We start from the raw sequence: 18141 nt of genomic DNA on the forward strand, positions 1-18141 counted from the left end.
ATACTGTTCATATCCGGTCGAGAGAGTTACGCTGCGCACTTCGATAACCTGATATAGATGAGGGTCATTCATTGTGTTTGTTAATTCAGCAGCGAGCCTCTGTTCACTGACAGTGTGTTTGAACCATCTACGGCGAGTTATGGTTCACGTGAACATAAGTTCAGTGGACTGTTCAAAGGGGCATTTTAATTTTAGAATGACAGGGACATCAAATACACTGGAATATAAAATTGTTTCTTAAGAATATACGTAACGACGGAATCAGCTATAGCGTCTTCCTTTCAGTCTAAATGTCCGTCATTCAAGATGTGCATATTTCGTTCTCCTGCACCCTTCTGAAGACCCAACATGAAAACGAGGGGCCATACGAAATTGCGCCCCCTCCAACTTTCCATGAAGCAAATGGACTGAGGCTAAGACGCCCTGTCACGAGGAGGAGCGTCTCCTTCCATCCAGGAGGACCCTGCTTCCTTCCATCCTGCTTTCCACGACTCCATTTCTTCCTCGGAATCCAAACACGCGCTCCTCATGACATCTCCGGGAATAAGTTGACCCTTAAGAAACACGAATTACTTGGGAGGGAGGAAGAGGGAACCCACCTAATCCATACTACAACCCGGCCCCACGCTATCTCTCTCTCTGCTCTCTCTCTCTCTCTCTCTCTCTCTCTCTTTTTCAACTGACCTGGTTTCGGGCAAACTCTGGGATGTGTGAGAGGGGAAGGAGGAGGAGGGACTGGGTGATTCGAACGAAAGGCAGAAATGCTGTTAATGGGAAAAGGGATATCTCGCACACAACCCTTTGGCTAAAGGTGAGAAGGTATGCAAACGGACAATCCGCACAAACGCCGCATGTCCCGTTTTGTACGCACACTTGGAGCAGACAGGGCAGGGGCCTTGGGCGTTTCCGGGCCCCCCCCCCCCTTTCCACCCCCTCCCCCCCCCCCCCCCCCCCCCCCCCCCCCCCCCCCCCCCGCAAACCGCCGCATGTCCCCGTTTTGTAGGACGCACACTTGGGAAGCAGCAACAGGGGCAGGGCCTGGCGTTTCCAACCCCCCCCCCCCCGCCCCCCCCCCCCCCCCCCCCCCACAACCCACGTGCATCGCTTTCGTAAAATTACGTAAGGATATGAATCTCTTACCGTAATCCAATAGTACACCCTATGAAAAAAGACCCATGGAAACATTGTAGTTAAAACTATCTATTCTGAATACATGAGGATAAAAGACCAATGGAAACATTTACAAATTACAAACTATATATTCCCAATACTTCTATTCTGATCACTAGCGAAATATAGACAAATGAACATTTTAATCTCTCCTAATTGGCAGAGTATGTAGCACGCTGTCCACTTTACCATATAAGCTTTTTAGCCCCAAAAAGTACAGAGGTTACATGAGCAAAATTTGCAAACAATCAAAATAACAAATAATTTCAATTGATATCATTAGTTTGCTCATTCCACACCAATAAATAAATTCAATACTTCAAAGATGAACTTAAATTTATGTACTTACTGCACATTCATAAACGAATTTAATTTGTATAGTCAGACCTTGTCCGAACGATGCGAATTCAAAATTAAAGCCGGTCTCAAACCGAGACGAATTTGGACGAATTTCAGTGAATTCGTTTTTGGGCCTCTCGAAATTGCGATCGATCACAGCACATCCTGAATTATTGTTATTAAAAGTCTCGCAATTTCATTTCACTGATTTCGCTCGGTCTCCCACAACGACAGTTCCCCTACTGACAAGTTCCCGAGGGAACTCTCATTCTGCTTGGACCCAAGAAAAGATTCACATGGAATATTACATGTGCATAAGATTTCCCCAGCAAAATTGTCATGGTTACTTGCTTCTCTCTCTCTCTCTCTCTCTCTCTCTCTCTCGTTGCGAGTAATTTACACGGATGTTAAGTGACTCTTAAAGATGCCCCCTAACGAAGAGGGTTTGTGCCGTCAGTGCACCTCATGCGGTGCCCTGTAGGCATCGCTTAAGGTTCTTTGCAGCGTCCCTTCGGCTCCTAGCTGCAACTCTTTTCGTTTCTTTTTACTGTAACTCTTTTCATATTCGCTTTCTTCCATCTTACTGTCCACACTCTCCTAACAATTGATTCATAATGCAACTGGAGAAGATTCTCCTCCGAATGACCTCATAGGTCCCAGTGCTTGGCCTTAGGCCTAAATTCTATATTCAATCCAACCTAGCTCGAATATGCGGGTGATTACAGAACAAATATGAAGTCTTATCGAATAATCCAGGAATCGTTGGACAGTTACAGACGCGAGTAAGACCGAGAAAGTGATGGATAGACTCTCGTTTCGCCTAAGAGGTGGAAGAGATTTTACTACAACCTAATTAAAAACGCAAGTTGCGAGCCCACCAGTCCCGAAAAATACTGAAACACGTAATTCATCCTCTACTCACCAGAATCTGGCATTTTCTACTGGATAGATAATCCTCGTCTTTGAATTGGCTAATCTTGATCATTCCAAACTGCCATCCGGAGTTTCACTTTCATCTTCGGTGCTAATTTCTCAAAAGAGGCAGAGCGTGCTACGACTTATTTACTTATATTTATTCATTTTTCATTTTCGCCCAGATTTCCTTCATATTTGGGGGGGGGATGTTTTAATTGTAAACTTTTTTTTTTCTTTTTTTTTTTGTACTCGCCTATCGTCAGCATATGAATTGATTGTGTACAGAATTTTAGGCCAAATGGCAAGCGCTGGGAATCAGTCAACATATGCACAACGGCGTATAGTGATGCTAATGTCACAGCGCACCTCTTCTCAGAGGAAAAAAAATAGGTTATTTGACCCTATCTGTAGGAAATAGGGGGAGGGGGGCGGGGGGAGGGTAGAAAATACACACACTATAAACACATTATATATAAACAAGTCTATGAATCGAGCATTTTCAGGAATCCACTTCCAAAACTCATTCCAAGAGACGCTACAATTATGAACGGAAATTTTAACCAACACCTGATTACCAGTCGGTTAAAAAAAAAAAAAGACTGACATATGCATCCTTACAAAATAATTTCGGTCTTGCTGTAATTTCATCAAGTCCACAATAAGAAAAAAAAAAAATTGTTGAAAAAACTTACGCAACAAATATAATCAAAATGAGTAGGGGGAGAAAAAGCTCTGAAAAATGGATTTTTTTTTCCTTTTTAATTTCATCAAATTATCCGAAAAAATATTCAACACACGAGATTCAGACCAAATAATATATTGTTTTTTAAAGGAATCCCCCTCCTCCTCCAACCGGCTACTAAAAAAAAAAAAAAAAAAAAAAAAAAACCAAAAAAAAAAAAAAAAAAAAAAAAAAAAAAAAAAAAAAAAAAAAAAAAAAAATCTAATTGAACACGCACACTCCCTCACATCTCAAAGATAAGAACAGGAAGGGAAACTCTCTCTCTCTCTCTCTCTCTCTCTCTCTCTCTCTCTCTCTCTCTCTCTCTCTCATTTAAAGGACGCCTCCTTTGCGTTAGGTAGAGGCGTAACTATCCCAAGAAGGATCTTCAAAAGACTTCTCGGAAGGGAAGTCGTCCCCCTTCTTAGAAAAGCCTCAAGACGTAAGAGAATGGAGTCGGCGGTAATCAATAACTTCAAAGTACTCAAGAGCATTACAACTATTTTATTTCTGGTCCTGAATACTCATCTGGTGATGAAAAACTGTATGCAAGTATAGACACACGCACATATATATGTGTGTATGTATTATAAATAAATACATATATACACATACATACACCTTTTTTTACTCAACGAGCAGCTGTCCGGTAGTTTACACCTTTCAACTATGTATATATACGTACAGGTATCCATAGTAATTCAGTAGTATCCTGTTACTCAGTCGACTGTAGTGGGTCACATCATGGGTCCTCATCCGAAAAAAGACTTGCCAGAAAGGCACCCACCCACTAAGAGAAAATGTGTCTGCATACAAATCCCAATACGGAATACAGAAACCGATTCTGAACAGAGGAGGATGCACCGTGCAAAGTCATAGTTTTTTTTTTTTATCTATTGAAATCCACTGTACATCTTATCAAGCTCAATAAAAGAAAGGAAAAAAAAAAAAAAAAAAAAAAAAGGTTTCAACCTTTCGGGGAAAACGATAGTTTATTAAACGTCATGAATTTCTCTTAGGGCTTCTGTGTGAAGGTCGGACTACGGAAGAATGAGGGACTATCATAAAATATACCATGCACTCCTCTTTCTCCTCTTTTATGAATTGTTCTCGAGGAAACTTTGATTCATATAAGCATTCATTTTAAACTTCATCACGATTGTCCAATGGCAGTTAAATTGTTACGTTACTTCCATATATCATGCACTCCTCTTTCTCTTTATGAATTGCACAGAGGAATTTGATTCATATAAGCATTCATTTTAACTCATCACGATTGTCCAATGGAGTTAATTGTACGTTACTTCCATATTATTCAAATGCAACCAATATGCATTTTGTGGATTCAAAGAGCGGCAATTTACTTTGATTGAAACCAGTTAATTTATATATATATATATATTCTTGTTGCACCGAATTAACATAAACGTAACCCTCCAAGGTTTTATATAGTCTTTTCTTTGTATCCTCACCCACATACAAACACAATAATGGAAAAAAGGTTAGGAACTATTCCCTCAGCCATAAAAAAAAAACTTTCTATTATGACACCTCAAATAACAACACCATTATTAAAATAAAAAATAAAATACAATCTGAAAACGACATCCCAACAGAAGGTGCGTATAAAATAAACAAGCACGACACGCAGTAATCATTAACCTTTCTACCTTATCTTGAGAAAACCTTGAGCATCATTTACCATAGGTAAAAGGGAATGGGAGTGTGCTATCCATACTTTACCAAAGGTTACGGGGGGTGCCCCGCTATTACAGTCTACGTGCTACATAATACATTTTATGGTCTGTTATGAAACTGCTGACTACTGAAGGATGGATATATATATATATATATATATATATATATATATATATATATATATATATATATATATATATATATATATATGTATTGTGTGTGTGCGTGTGTGTTTGTGTAATGACTGATGTTTGGCTGTGCATAATACAAACAAACAATTAGCAACATCAACTGGCTCCCGGAAACAGAAATTTCATGTGTAGCATTCGGAAGCCTCGTCTGGCAACAAGTAAAAATATTATACATACGTGTTCAGGTCATAACGAAATATGGTATCTTGAGCTTCAAGGAACTGGAAGGCTGTAGGAGAGAGAGAGAGAGAAGACGAGAGAGAGACTGATGACGAGACCGAGAGAGACGAGACGAGAGAGAGAGAATCCATAGCAAGCGGAACAGCAGAAACAGTACTTGTGACCTGCTGGAGTGAGGTTGTGAAACGACTCGTGCAGGTCTCCTCTGTGGCCTTCCCTCTCCTACCTCGTAGCAGGCGATGTAGGTCGTGTATCATTTTATGTATTACTGAATACTTCCGGAAGGTAGGAGAAGTAGGTCACGGGGAAACAACTGTGCGTATACGCAACCTTACGCCACTCTTTTCTCAAGGAGGGAAGGTAATTGCCGCACTTTGTATGATGAAGGCTTTTTTATACACACACACACACACACACACACACACCACACACATATATATATATATATATATATATATATATATATATATATATATATATATATATATATATATATTTATAAGAAACGCAACCATTCGTCTGATACGTAAACGCATACAACAGCAACAAAAAAGAGAGGAATAATTACCAAAAGTGTGACATAACCACCAGGCTGAATGGTGGGGTGAGAAAAAGTGTGTCAGGTGTCATGCGGTAACACCAAGGTTTTAGGGACAAGGTCGCCTAACGTCAATTACAAACCAAGAGTTCACCGAGAACGCTAAGTCGCACTTGCTCAAGCCGATATGTAAACAAACACAGCGCTCAGTCGCACCACCTTCGACCAAAAGGTAAACATCATCGCCAAAATTATTTTCCAGACGTCTTCGTTTCTTCTTGAATTCTGCTTAACAGTTTTTTAAGATATATATAATATATATATATATATATATATATATATATATATATATATATATATATATATATACACTCGGTTACTCGTATTGTCGTGAAATGCTCTAATAAGAACAGTTCAACTGCTGCCGTCACTCAGTATAAGACTAATACTCAGGAAAGTGGAAAGAACGCTGGTAAAATATACACCTTAAACCTTGAAAAACGCGGGGTTTCCGTCATTAAAAAAAAATAGAAAATGCAATCCCTTTAACTAGCATATTCTAAATATGTGAGATTTACGCAAGGACTCGCAAAATCCTGTGCTCGATTCGTATTCCATGGATTGTCTACCGCCAGATACGAAACAGCGGTATGAATGCATTATGAGGTATCCGGTGCTTTATATAACTTTTTTCGCATTGCATTTCCTTCAGGAATAATCACAAAACGCATTAGCATGGGGGTGTCCGTTATGTAATAGTTACGCTTTTTTTCATGGAGTAAAGATCGAAAAAGAACATTTACATGCATGAGAGAGAGAGAGAGAGAGAGAGAGAGAGAGAGAGAGAGAGAGAGAGAGAGAGAGAGGACCTAATCAACGTTTATTCATCCGAGGGCGGTTAACAAGGACAGAACAAAGAAGAAAAAAAAATCATCGAAGAGTCAGGTTTTATTATAAACGCCACGACACACCTGTTTGCAATATCTCGTATCCTATCTAGGAGTTGTCTCTATATATCTTCCTTTTTTGCTTAGCCCAGCACGCTAACAAAGGCCTTGACGAACGCACAGCCGGACTTCCTAACACAAAGCAAATGTATACCAAACATAAAAACGTCAGCGTTTAAAGTATTACATTAGCTATTTTGCGTCAAAATTGTAGTACTGTGCCTAGCTATCGTATACTAACATTACTTACAAATGGACAATTAGAATATTTATGCTCTTTATTACATTTCAAAGCAACGATGATGTTCATTCTTAAATTTGCAAGCAAGACGACAACTTTCGTAGGCAGGTACGCAGTACTACGTGAGCACATTAGACCTTAGTACATTCCTCCGCGGGAGGTCCAACCTTTCAGAGACGGAGAAAAGGCAGCTTTAGCTCTGGAGCTAAAGCATCTAGGGCCGGCGAACTCCTGCCAGAGCATTCATTCAAGCTTAAACGTTGCTTCATCATGCACCTCGCTGGGTCAAGTTCAAGATGGGGGTTTTGCTAATAATGTATAAAGGTATCAGAGCCGCAGACCTGGGGAAACTAATGTCATCATGGAGGGTCTAGAAAAGTGTTTGGCTTCCTCTCTGTCGATTGCCCTTCACTCTGTCTTCCCACTTTTTACTTCCCCCTGTCCTTGAAGGGTAAATGGTTCATAATGAATCTTCCTTGTGATCAACAACAATGTATGGAAGGCTGCCAATCGATGACCTGATCTCTCTCTCTCTCTCTCTCTCTCTCTCTCTCTCTCTCTCTCTATGCGTATATTGGTTTAAATGGTATTGGTTCATGAATGTACCCTTCAAAGTATTGCTCTATTACAATTTATATTTAACCTCTACAAGGATCCGGATTCGATTCCAAACACTTAAAAATGCACTTAGTTATAAACCAACCAGTACAGCTCTAGATAAATGTTTGTCATGCGGCAAACTGGCAACACGTTAACCTTGGGGCAGGGTTACACGCCAGATATTGCCACACGAATTTTATGACGTCAACTTATTTCAACCAGCATTCTTCATGCTTCACAATTAGGTTCCCATGAATCACAGCAATTAAACAAATTAACAATGATGCAAAGCAAAAACCTGCAAACCACGGCTGATAAAACGAACACAGAGTTTTGAATTAGGAGAAAATGATGAATTTGAGGCTACGATGGCTAAGCAACGGAGTGCAGCTCAACTCCTAATTGCACTCTCCCACTCAACAAATGTACCCAAAGCTCTTGTCTTGTTTATTCATGAGTTCACAAAGATGTAAGAATGAATAAAAAGACAAAGATGTAAGAATGAATAAAAAGAAAAAAAAGGAGACGAAATGCACTATGGAAAATATATTTCAACTAACGATAAAACTTTCATGTAACTGAGACAACAATTTGGCAACAAATTGAAAGCTTACTAGTGCATTTCTTTATCATCTTAATCATTACACTCTGACTCGAGAGTAATTAGACTTAATGGGTAATATTAGTGAAGCACCCTTAAAGAATAACAACACAATCAGTTCGAGATGCCAAATTCCTCTCGCCCACTCTCCCTCCCCCTCTTTCAGAATCTAAATCCCTATCCCCCCAAAAAAACTATGGCCTTGGCTTGCGGCCGGTAGTATCTATGCGCGCGCACGTCAGCATACACAAACAACTCCATGTATGTCACACACCTCTCATTCTTGGATGCGAATGCGGCAAATTCTTTATCTGCACTAAACTATTTAAAAAAGAATGACATCGTGCTTTCAAACGGCTTAATTGCGATCTTCTGTACCGCTGCTTCTGGAAGGGAAACCTAGACCGTGGTCGTCATTTGGTTCGCGCCGAAATGAATGCGTCACCGCTGTCGTCATTTACCGTACCTTCAAACTCAAGGGCTTGTTTATTTTAACACAATGAACACAAGGCTGAGGAGACCGGAGGAGCCTAACAGCAACAAGAGGCATGGAACACGTTACGTGAGTTTGATAAGGAGCAGGCGACGATAAATAAACCTGCTCCTAAAAATACACACACCAGAAAATTTTTGAGGAAATTTAGACGTACTCGAGCCCACAAAAGGTGCGAACATCTTAAAAACCAAGGAACGGGACGATATGTTAGAGCATAGTACTAAAAAAAGGGGGGAGGGGCGGGGACAACTATCTTGCTCTATGTTTTGCTTAAGATTTCAAGAATTCGTATCGTATCTGAGGATAACAACACCTAAACAAGATGCTCCTCACATATTATTTTATTAGTGTTCATTCGTTTAACAAGATCAAAACTCTACTTGGGCGAAGAAGAGAGAGAGAGAGAGAGAGAGAGAGAGAGAGAGAGAGAGAGAGGGGGGGCAACCTCTCGTCAACAGGGTATGGAGAGTTGCTAATGAGTGCTAGAAAAACCGTAATCATCAGAAAGCCCAACTTACGTACCGGAACTCGGGAACGTTGCTTTTACACGTATTTCTTTTTTAATCTCTTCTTTTTTTCATTTCTTCTCGTATCTTCCAAGATAATAACAGTAATTACACCGGCTAATTTTCATAATCTCATCGACGCTATAATTTCCTCGCCAACGAAAAAAAGTTACAAATCACTCAATGTGGGATTGGCCATCCAGTCAACTTCCCAGGTTATTATTATTATTATTATTATTATTATTATTATTATTATTATTACGGACCTCCACATGCAAGTCAGAGTAACAATTTTGGATAGTGTTTTGTACAAATTGTCCTCAAGAACCTTAATCAATTTTTCGTTTATTATGAACAAACATCTAAACATAAAATAAAACTTTACTTAAACCAGCAATTTGTACTACAGCATTACGTGGGATTCACCTTTGTGCTATTGCTGATTAAAAATCATATTCCGTAATACATGCTACAATGATAAAACACCAAAGTGTGAAAGATCCACTTTGAGGCTTCTTATAAAAAAATCCTTCAAGTCTTATTCAGTAACCAACCCGCCGCAAAGCATGAATCCTTCTAGACCGATGAGCAATATCTCTCTCTCTCTCAAAAGAGACTGCTGCACGAACCATAAAAGGTTGTGCTGAAGATTAAGCGCACAGAAATATGTTAACGTGCGTACAAGCCTGAACTGGGTTTCAAACGAAAACGTCCGTTGCTGAACGCTTCGTGAACCACAGCCCAAATAACAACAGGTTCAATTACACTCTAGAACGAAATGGACAAATCGTTTTACTGCATACAGATAATTTGTCAAGTCTTAACACTTCAGTAGCCACCGTGAAACGGTCTCGAGCTCGCAAGCGTTTTGTATAAATATGCTTAAAACTAAAATATAAAATCCGGTTCATGATAATCCCCACTTGCCTTGGAGAGTTACTCCACGCCTTCAACACTCCTGAGCCCTGGCACGCGAGTGTTCACGCACGGCCACGAACACATACACATCCTATCTAATAATTAACCCCCACCCCTTGGGCCCCTTCCCTCGCCAATCCATACAAGCTCCATCCCACATCCACATCGCCCCCAGGGTTTGTGCAACACCAATGAAACAGGATGGTTCTGCATGACATCAGCCAATAAGAAGAGGCGAATTCTAAACAAACTTGTGATGGGTGTTTGAACAGGCAAGTCCAACACAGAACCTGGCAACAAGGAAATGCTATCAGGACAACCTACCGTGCCAAAGGAGATAAGGCCACAGACCGTCTACTAAAAAGATATTTGACGTGGACAAACGATTCGACTTTTTGCGCACAGCATTGCCATATGTTGGCCGGCGACGAGAACAAACAAGGGCTGGTGTTAGATAGTGTGACTGTGCCCAGCGATATCAAGTTTCTTACAGAGCAGTGTTATCGATGATTAATGAATGCGTTGAAACACTGAAGTTTCGAAGCGACAGTATTTTGTTGTTTAATTCTTAAATCTGAACAGCTACAGAAAATATACTAATACGAGTGTATGAATACTTTTTATTGCACCAAATTCCTTATAGAACTAAACTAACCTTCTTTCCAAGAAAGCTTGCAAGTAAACAGATCGTCAACGGAATTTTTCAATGGAGCGAAGAATTCTTTAAATGATAAATAATTAAACAGCTTCAAAGAAAACGGCGCTACGCATCAACACGTTAGTTCTTACTGAGGGTGTTGCTCTTTGTGGGTTGGAACTGTTGATTGGAAATAGAATGGACCTCCGTTATATGAGAGTAAATTTTCGTTGTCTTTTATTTTCCAGCGACGTGTTATCCCAAGAACTGGCTATATTATTCTTGGATTTCACAGTGCGCTGCTGCAGCATATAAAATGCCCTCAACACTGGCCATGACAGCGAGTGGGTGGATGATGTTTGAGACTACAGAACAGAGGAGAATACGCAGAAGGAACATGCGTACCATAGAAGCAGAAATGAGACAAATAGGGGATCACCGACAAACAGACAAGACAGAAATACTCTCAAAATAATTAAACATCACAGCCACGCCGAACACAGTCCACAGCCAGAGGAAGACGACAAGCATACAAAAACACATCCATGCAAAGAAGACACAAACAACGCCTCGGCAACAGACCAGACAAACGCACACACCAAAATCACCGAAAGTAAAACTACAACCACACACACCACGGGCTGGGGACAACCAAACATACATAAACACCTAAACCACAGCCACAGTAAAGAACTCTGGTGCAAAGTATGGTAGTCTCAAAGAGGAGAGAGAGAGAGAGAGAGAGAGAGAGAGAGAGAGAGAGAGAGAGAGAGAACTTGCCTGGCCACACAACAGAGGCTCTGTTCTTCAACTCTATGAAGTTCTAAACTCAACAGTAAGCAAGAAAACACGCGCGGCCCCACATGACTTCCATTACGGGGAATGTGTACATAACATTCACGCTACATAAACAAAGGTGTTGAACGTTTTAACTGCAAACGAGCCATCTTTAGTTAATTAGTGCACCGCGCCCATACTTTACTAGCGCAAACAAACACATTCGAATAAACAAGACTTCCCTAAAAGCAATAATTAACAAAACTTTATAATAAGAGAGAGAGAGTTATAGTATAAGGTAAGGGCGCCAGGCAGACTGGTGCCGCAACCGACAAAATATGTGACCTCTAAATAGTCCCCGAATGCATTAAGAGTCAGCCAGAAACCCAGAATGTTTAACGACAATGAGATTAATGAGGGTCATCTCCCAATTAAGGAAAACGTCTCAAGTAATAACACTTAAATTTAACAAGCTTCAAACACTTGACATAACACCGATATTCAGGAGAGACTATGATAAAAAAAATAAAAATCTATATATTAAGAGCAACCTGGTAGTACAAGACTTGCTCGATCACTTATAAAAGCTCACTGCATGATTGGACAAAAAAAAAAAAAAAAAAAAAAAAAAAAAAAAAAAAAAAAAAAAAAAAAAAAAAAAAAAAAAAAAAAAAAAAAAACGTTTTAAATGAATCAAACTTATCTTACCATCATACTATTGAGAAATGTCTTGTGAAAACCTTAATATGTAGAATTTACTGTGTAAATATATTGCAAAACCATTATTACAAAAGTTAATATTCAGGTTAAAATAAGGAAACCAACTTTATCTAAATAGAATGATTATACTGTCCATACTATTTAAAATATGTAATCTGTAAAATTCACTATATTAATATAGTGTAAAATCATTATTGTAATATGTTAATTTTTAAGGCTATGTTAAGAAAAATTTGTACCTATCATCTAAGTAAAACAATGGTTAAACCACACTTTCTAAACTATTCCCTACCATGGTTAGCTAGCTAACTGCTCTCAATCTTCTTTTACCCATCTTACCATCAGTAAAAAGAAAAAAAAAAACTTACGAACTGAGAAAAAAACAAAAACAAAAACGTGCCATTCACAAATTCGTGCTGGCATGTCTTATTACGACTACATTCCCGCTTGTTGTCTTTTCCACATTAATTCATCAATCAGGACCAACGACCTCGTTTATTGAAAAAAGAAGCAGGACTTCTTCTCTCCCTTCCTCTTTCTCTCTCTCTCTCTCTCTATCTCTCGTCTCTCTCTCTCTATCTCATAAGACTGTTCATTACTACATCACTTTAGATTATTAGTTACGTTTTTACCCTAATCAATGAATCATTATTATTGTTATGGGACAATTACAAAGCATTTTAAAGCTCTGTGTGTGTGTGTGTGTGTGTGTATAAAGGTATAAACCACGAAGGAAAGATAAACAACGGAGTTATCTTTCCTTCGTGGCTTATATCTTTATTATGCATTTATCACGTTCCAAACTTGTGTGTATGTTGTATGTGTGTGTGTGTAATATAGTTTATTTCTTTATGGAATTTGGGCCGTCACGCCAGCCCCTGAAACATTATTTAACCATTTAGCAATCACGAAAAAAAAAAAAAAAAAAGAGAAGTGGTTGGACAGCAAAATCATGGGATTAAGAAAATGAAAGATACGAAGTACTTTGCAAGGATCTGATCTAACGGTGAAACCCCCACAGCTGCACTAAGGAATTATAGAGACGCTGGGCAGCAAGAATAGTGAAAGGATATGCGAGTGGAGGTTGAGTGCAGCTCGCGAGTCGGAGGGACCGGGCAAACGCCCTTTGGCAACGTTTAATGGGTACCACGTGATCGGCACAGGCGACCTACTCCCATACCGGCAAGGACCCGGGTATAAGATTATTTTCAGATATGGGAACCCTATAATTATACCCAGTTTATGGTATACTACCCAGGATCATTTTTACATGTATGATTATATGTGACTCATTCTGCGATAAGAGTAATTTTGTTGATTTGCATACAGTATATTTACAATAAGCAAATCAGTACCCAATCATAACTTTGCAACTGAGACACCGGACGATGGCCTCACAACTATCAAATAAATGAATCTTCAAGTCTAGCCACCTAAGCACGATCCATTCCAAAGGGATGGAGAAAGAGATAGGCAGCTACTTCTGACTGTGTGGCAATGCAAGGGCTCGAACCAGTGGCATCTACCACTTGAGGCCGTATCCTACCGCGCCCAAGGCCATACGGAAGAGAAGGACGGCTACGGCTAGGCCCACCCCCGGTCTAGGTATATCTTAGAGCTTAGACCATGGGCACACCATCCACAACCGACGGCAACAAGAGGTCGCAACCCCGTCCAAGATGCCTAGCAAATCAAACTGCAGTGGTTCAACCGTTCAAACAAGCATTTCCCAGAGACAATCCTAGACCTAAAGTGTACGAAGGTGACAAAGAAAAAAAAAATGCCGAAACTTTAAAAAAAGAAAAAGAAAAACAAAGCAAGTGACCAGGCAAGAAAAAAAACGTTAAGAAACGAAACAGTTTTTAAAGTTTAAACCCTTTTGGAACAGTTTATGGGCATCTGAAGGTTGGGGGAGTGGCGGTCGGAGTTGGAACGACCATAAAATCTCCGAGCGGAGGAAGGGGGCATTGGGTTCAACTGCACAGAAAACGTCCGTCCGTCCCTCCCGGTCCTGAATCCGATCCACACAGAAAACGGATCTCGTATTATATCAACAAGGGCCGATGTTGTTCGCGGGAAAGGACTTACGTAACGCAGCTGACGAACCACATAACCCGGCCGCTGTATATGTGGGAGCTAGCTGCATAATTTCTGTGAACTTTTTCATTATAGTTAACAGAAGTAAGTACTGAAATAGGAACTATTTATTGATGTTATAAACCATACAACTGACGGATAAACACTTATGCACTTGGCGTACTTCTAATGTAAACAATATAAATATACAAGCTGATGCAAAAAAACAACACAAAAAGTTGATGCCATCTACCTTGACAATGGCGACAGCGCATCAATATCTAGTTATAATATGAAAAACGTAGTACTAAAGAGATAACCTGATAAAAACATACCGTTTGAGGACTAGAGAACGTTTAGCTACAAATCTTCAGGCGTATAATTTTAGGATGCTATTTTTATTCTTTATTTCTACGAGTTTTGATCAGTCAACGACAGAATCAGTGTGGTTGACGGATTGCTACAAGAGCTAAAAATAGACTCAGTTCAAAATCAGTATATTACGAGAATATAAAATGAATTAAAACAACTCTGGATTTATACTCTGCCATGAAATTCACCATAACCAACTGTCGTCTTCAAGCCAAATAAACAAATTATACCACAATACAACACTTTCATTCCCGGACCAAATTTCACCAAACGGATAGATTTCGCACAAGTAGGTCACGTGGCGGCGCATGCTGTGTAACCGACAAGGAGTCTATGGACCGGGGAGGAGGAAGGGAAGGGGTATGAGATGGGGAGGGGAGAGGGGGTGGATGAAGATGGGCTACACATGCGATGAGAGAGAGGGGGGAGAGGGAGAAATATATGGGGGGAGGGGTGGGGGCGTTTTTTTAAAGCTGAGGCTTCGTTCTGCTGGAGGGGCACCATTCTATAGCAGTAGGGCGTGGGGGGGAGGGGGTTTCGGAAGAGCTGCGATAAATGTGAGCGCGGCACAATGGCGATATGCGGCCATCCTGGATGTCAACACCAAAACGCACCTCTTGTTTACTCATTAATATTTCCAGGACTTGTTAAAATCACATATATAAAGCAATTAAGCACCTAATGATTTGGCATAGCACAAATGTTAAGTTCTCCGGTGTTACGCAATGACGCTATGTTTACTTGCACACAAGATGAGTATCGCCATTTGAGAGAGAGAGAGAGAGAGAGAGAGAGAGAGAGAGAGAGCGGAGTTTCGGAGACCATTGAGCTGTTTCGTGCTCTGATCAATAGCGAAGCGTTATTTCTCTACCTACTACGGCAAAGAGTTGTAAGGTTCTCCAAACCCCTTTTGTGTTTGTTGTATAGAAACGGGTTCCGGGAGTAAAAAAAGAAAGAAAAAGTCGTCAAAATGGAAGATTATAACTTCATTTTCCTCAGGAGTTTGATACAAAAACTTCTATGGATCCTTTCTGGGAAAAAAATACACCATAAAAAAAATCCAAAAAGGAAAGCCTTGGTGCTCGATGCCATTTCAGTGAAGAAAAGTTCTCAAGGACTGAGATATTTGAAGGTGAGGTTTCCTCATTGAAAGTGAGAGTTTCTCCTCCTCCTCTTCTTCCATCTTCCTACAACCTGTTCTACTACCACAACCACTCTTCAATATTCCCGCCTCCCCCCGCAACCATACAACGCTCCTTCTACTGCGTTCTAGGTCCAGAGATTCAAAGGTAATAGATAGCAATGACCAGCAAACACTTTAAATTCATCCGATTATTATCAACGTTTCTTCATGTTTACACTTTAAAACGAATATCCATAGATGCACATAGTTTACTTCAAGGCTAAAAAAGCGAGTGAAATTTATGAACCTGGCGTTTGGAAGGTCCGACAAATAAGGCGTAAAAAGATGATGCAGAAACTCAGAACTACATCAACGCACAAACGCTTCTGGTCTCGACAGCTATAAAGCCCTTTCTTCGCCTCAAAACCACAAGTATTCCTGGTATAGCCCATATTACACTCCACTTCTCATTCATAATTATCATCTGAAATTAAAAGGCCCTTAAACACAAAATTCAGACAAAAAAATCAATGTATTTCCACGACGCTATATCCCAAAACCTAGTAGCGTTTGTTGTGAAGTTTGCTTACACTGATATATTGTTTTCATGGGTCTTTTAATTTTTAAAGGACCAGTTCATACGCGTTATAGTTATTGCAATTTTTAATAATGTATGAAGACTACCATGAATAATTAACATAACCCGTCCAGCGTAAACTAAGTCACATTATGCCATTCAAAGCACATTTCCACAGCAATCAGGTTTCAACGTTTTTTTGTTTTTGTTTTATGTTTTCGTGCATTTAAAAACGTTAAAGGATGAGTTTTCCTTATTTGTCTGTATTTTTTTCAAGCAAAAATAATAATTACAATATCATTAGATTCAATAATTGGATTTTCACTCAGTGGTACAAATGAGTAATGACACACAATGATGAAATGTCAGATTTATACAATTTCAAAGACTGTAATACCCATTCCAAAAAATTCGTATACTGCCTGTTCTCTTGGTTATTATTATTATTATTATTATTATTATATTATTATTATTTTATTATTATTATTATTTTTTTTTTTTTTTTTTTGTTTTTGCTCTATCACAGTCCTCCAATTCGACTGGGTGGTATTTATAGTGTGGGGTTCCGGGTTGCATCCTGCCTCCTTAGGAGTCATCACTTTTCTTACTATGCGTGCCGTTTCTAGGATCACACTCTTCTGCATCATCCTGGAGCTACTTCAGCCTCTAGTTTTTCTAGATTCCTTTTCAGGGATCTTGGGATCGTGCCTAGTGCTCCTATGATTATGGTACGATTTTCCACTGGCATATCCCATACTCCTTCTTATTTCTATTTTCAGATCTTGATATTTATCCATTTTTTCCCTCTCTTTTCTCTTCAACTCTGGTGTCCCATGGTATTGCGACATCAATGAGTGATACTTTCTTCTTGACTTTGTCAATCAACGTCACGTCCTGGTCTGTTTGCACGTATCACCCTATCCGTTCTGATACCATAGTCCCAGAGGATCTTTGCCTGATCGTTTTCTATCACTCCTTCAGGTTGGTGCTCGTACCACTTATTACTGCAAAGTAGCTGATGTTTCTTGCACAGGCTCCAGTGGAGGGCTTTTGCCACTGAATCATGCCTCTTTTTGTACTGGTTCTGTGCAAGTGCCGGGCATTCACTTGCTATGTGGTTTATGGTTTCATTTTTCGTATTGCACTTCCTACATATGGGAGAGATGTTATTTCAGTCTATCGTACTTTGAACATATTTGGTTCTTAGGGGCTGATCTTGTGCCGCTGTTATCATTCCTTCAGTTTTCCTTCTTTAGCTCTCCCCTCTGTAGCCATTGCCAATTGTCATCGCTGGCTAGTTCTTTAGTCTGTCTCATGTATTGTCCGTGCATTGGTTTGTTGTGCCAGTCCTCTGTTCTTTCTGTCTTTCTCCTGTCTCTGTATATTTCTGGGTCTTCGTCTACTTTTTATTAGTCCTTCTTCCCATGCATTCTTTAGCCACTCGTCTTCACTGGTTTTCAGATTATTGCCCCCAGTGCTGCTGTTTTCGATGTTGACGCAGTCCTCTATACTTAGTAGTCCTCTCCCCCCTCCTTCCTTTCGTGTTATGTATAGTCTGTCCGTATTTGCTCTTGGGTGTAGTGCTCTGTGTATTGTCATTTGTTTCCTGGTTTTCTGATCTATGCTGCGGAGTTCTGCCTTCGTCCATTCCACTATTCCTGCGCTGTATCTGATTACTGGCACTGCCCATGTGTTTTATGGCTTTTATCATATTTCCGGCGTTGAGTTTTGACTTGAGTATCGCCTGAGTCTCTGCTATATTCTTTCCTGATCGTGTCCTTCATCTCTTGGTGTTTAT

The 18141-nt window shown here is 39.9% G+C and overlaps 1 protein-coding gene across 2 annotated transcripts in view; it reads left to right on the forward strand.

The window, feature by feature from the left end:
- The window catches only part of LOC135212599 (glycerol kinase-like), a gene marked incomplete in the record, with an annotated part of 99164 nt that overhangs the window by 12326 nt on the left and 68697 nt on the right, over positions 1–18141 (forward strand).

The sequence above is a fragment of the Macrobrachium nipponense genome, chromosome 41 (assembly GCF_015104395.2).
Source record: "Macrobrachium nipponense isolate FS-2020 chromosome 41, ASM1510439v2, whole genome shotgun sequence".
NCBI classification, from domain to species: domain Eukaryota; kingdom Metazoa; phylum Arthropoda; class Malacostraca; order Decapoda; family Palaemonidae; genus Macrobrachium; species Macrobrachium nipponense.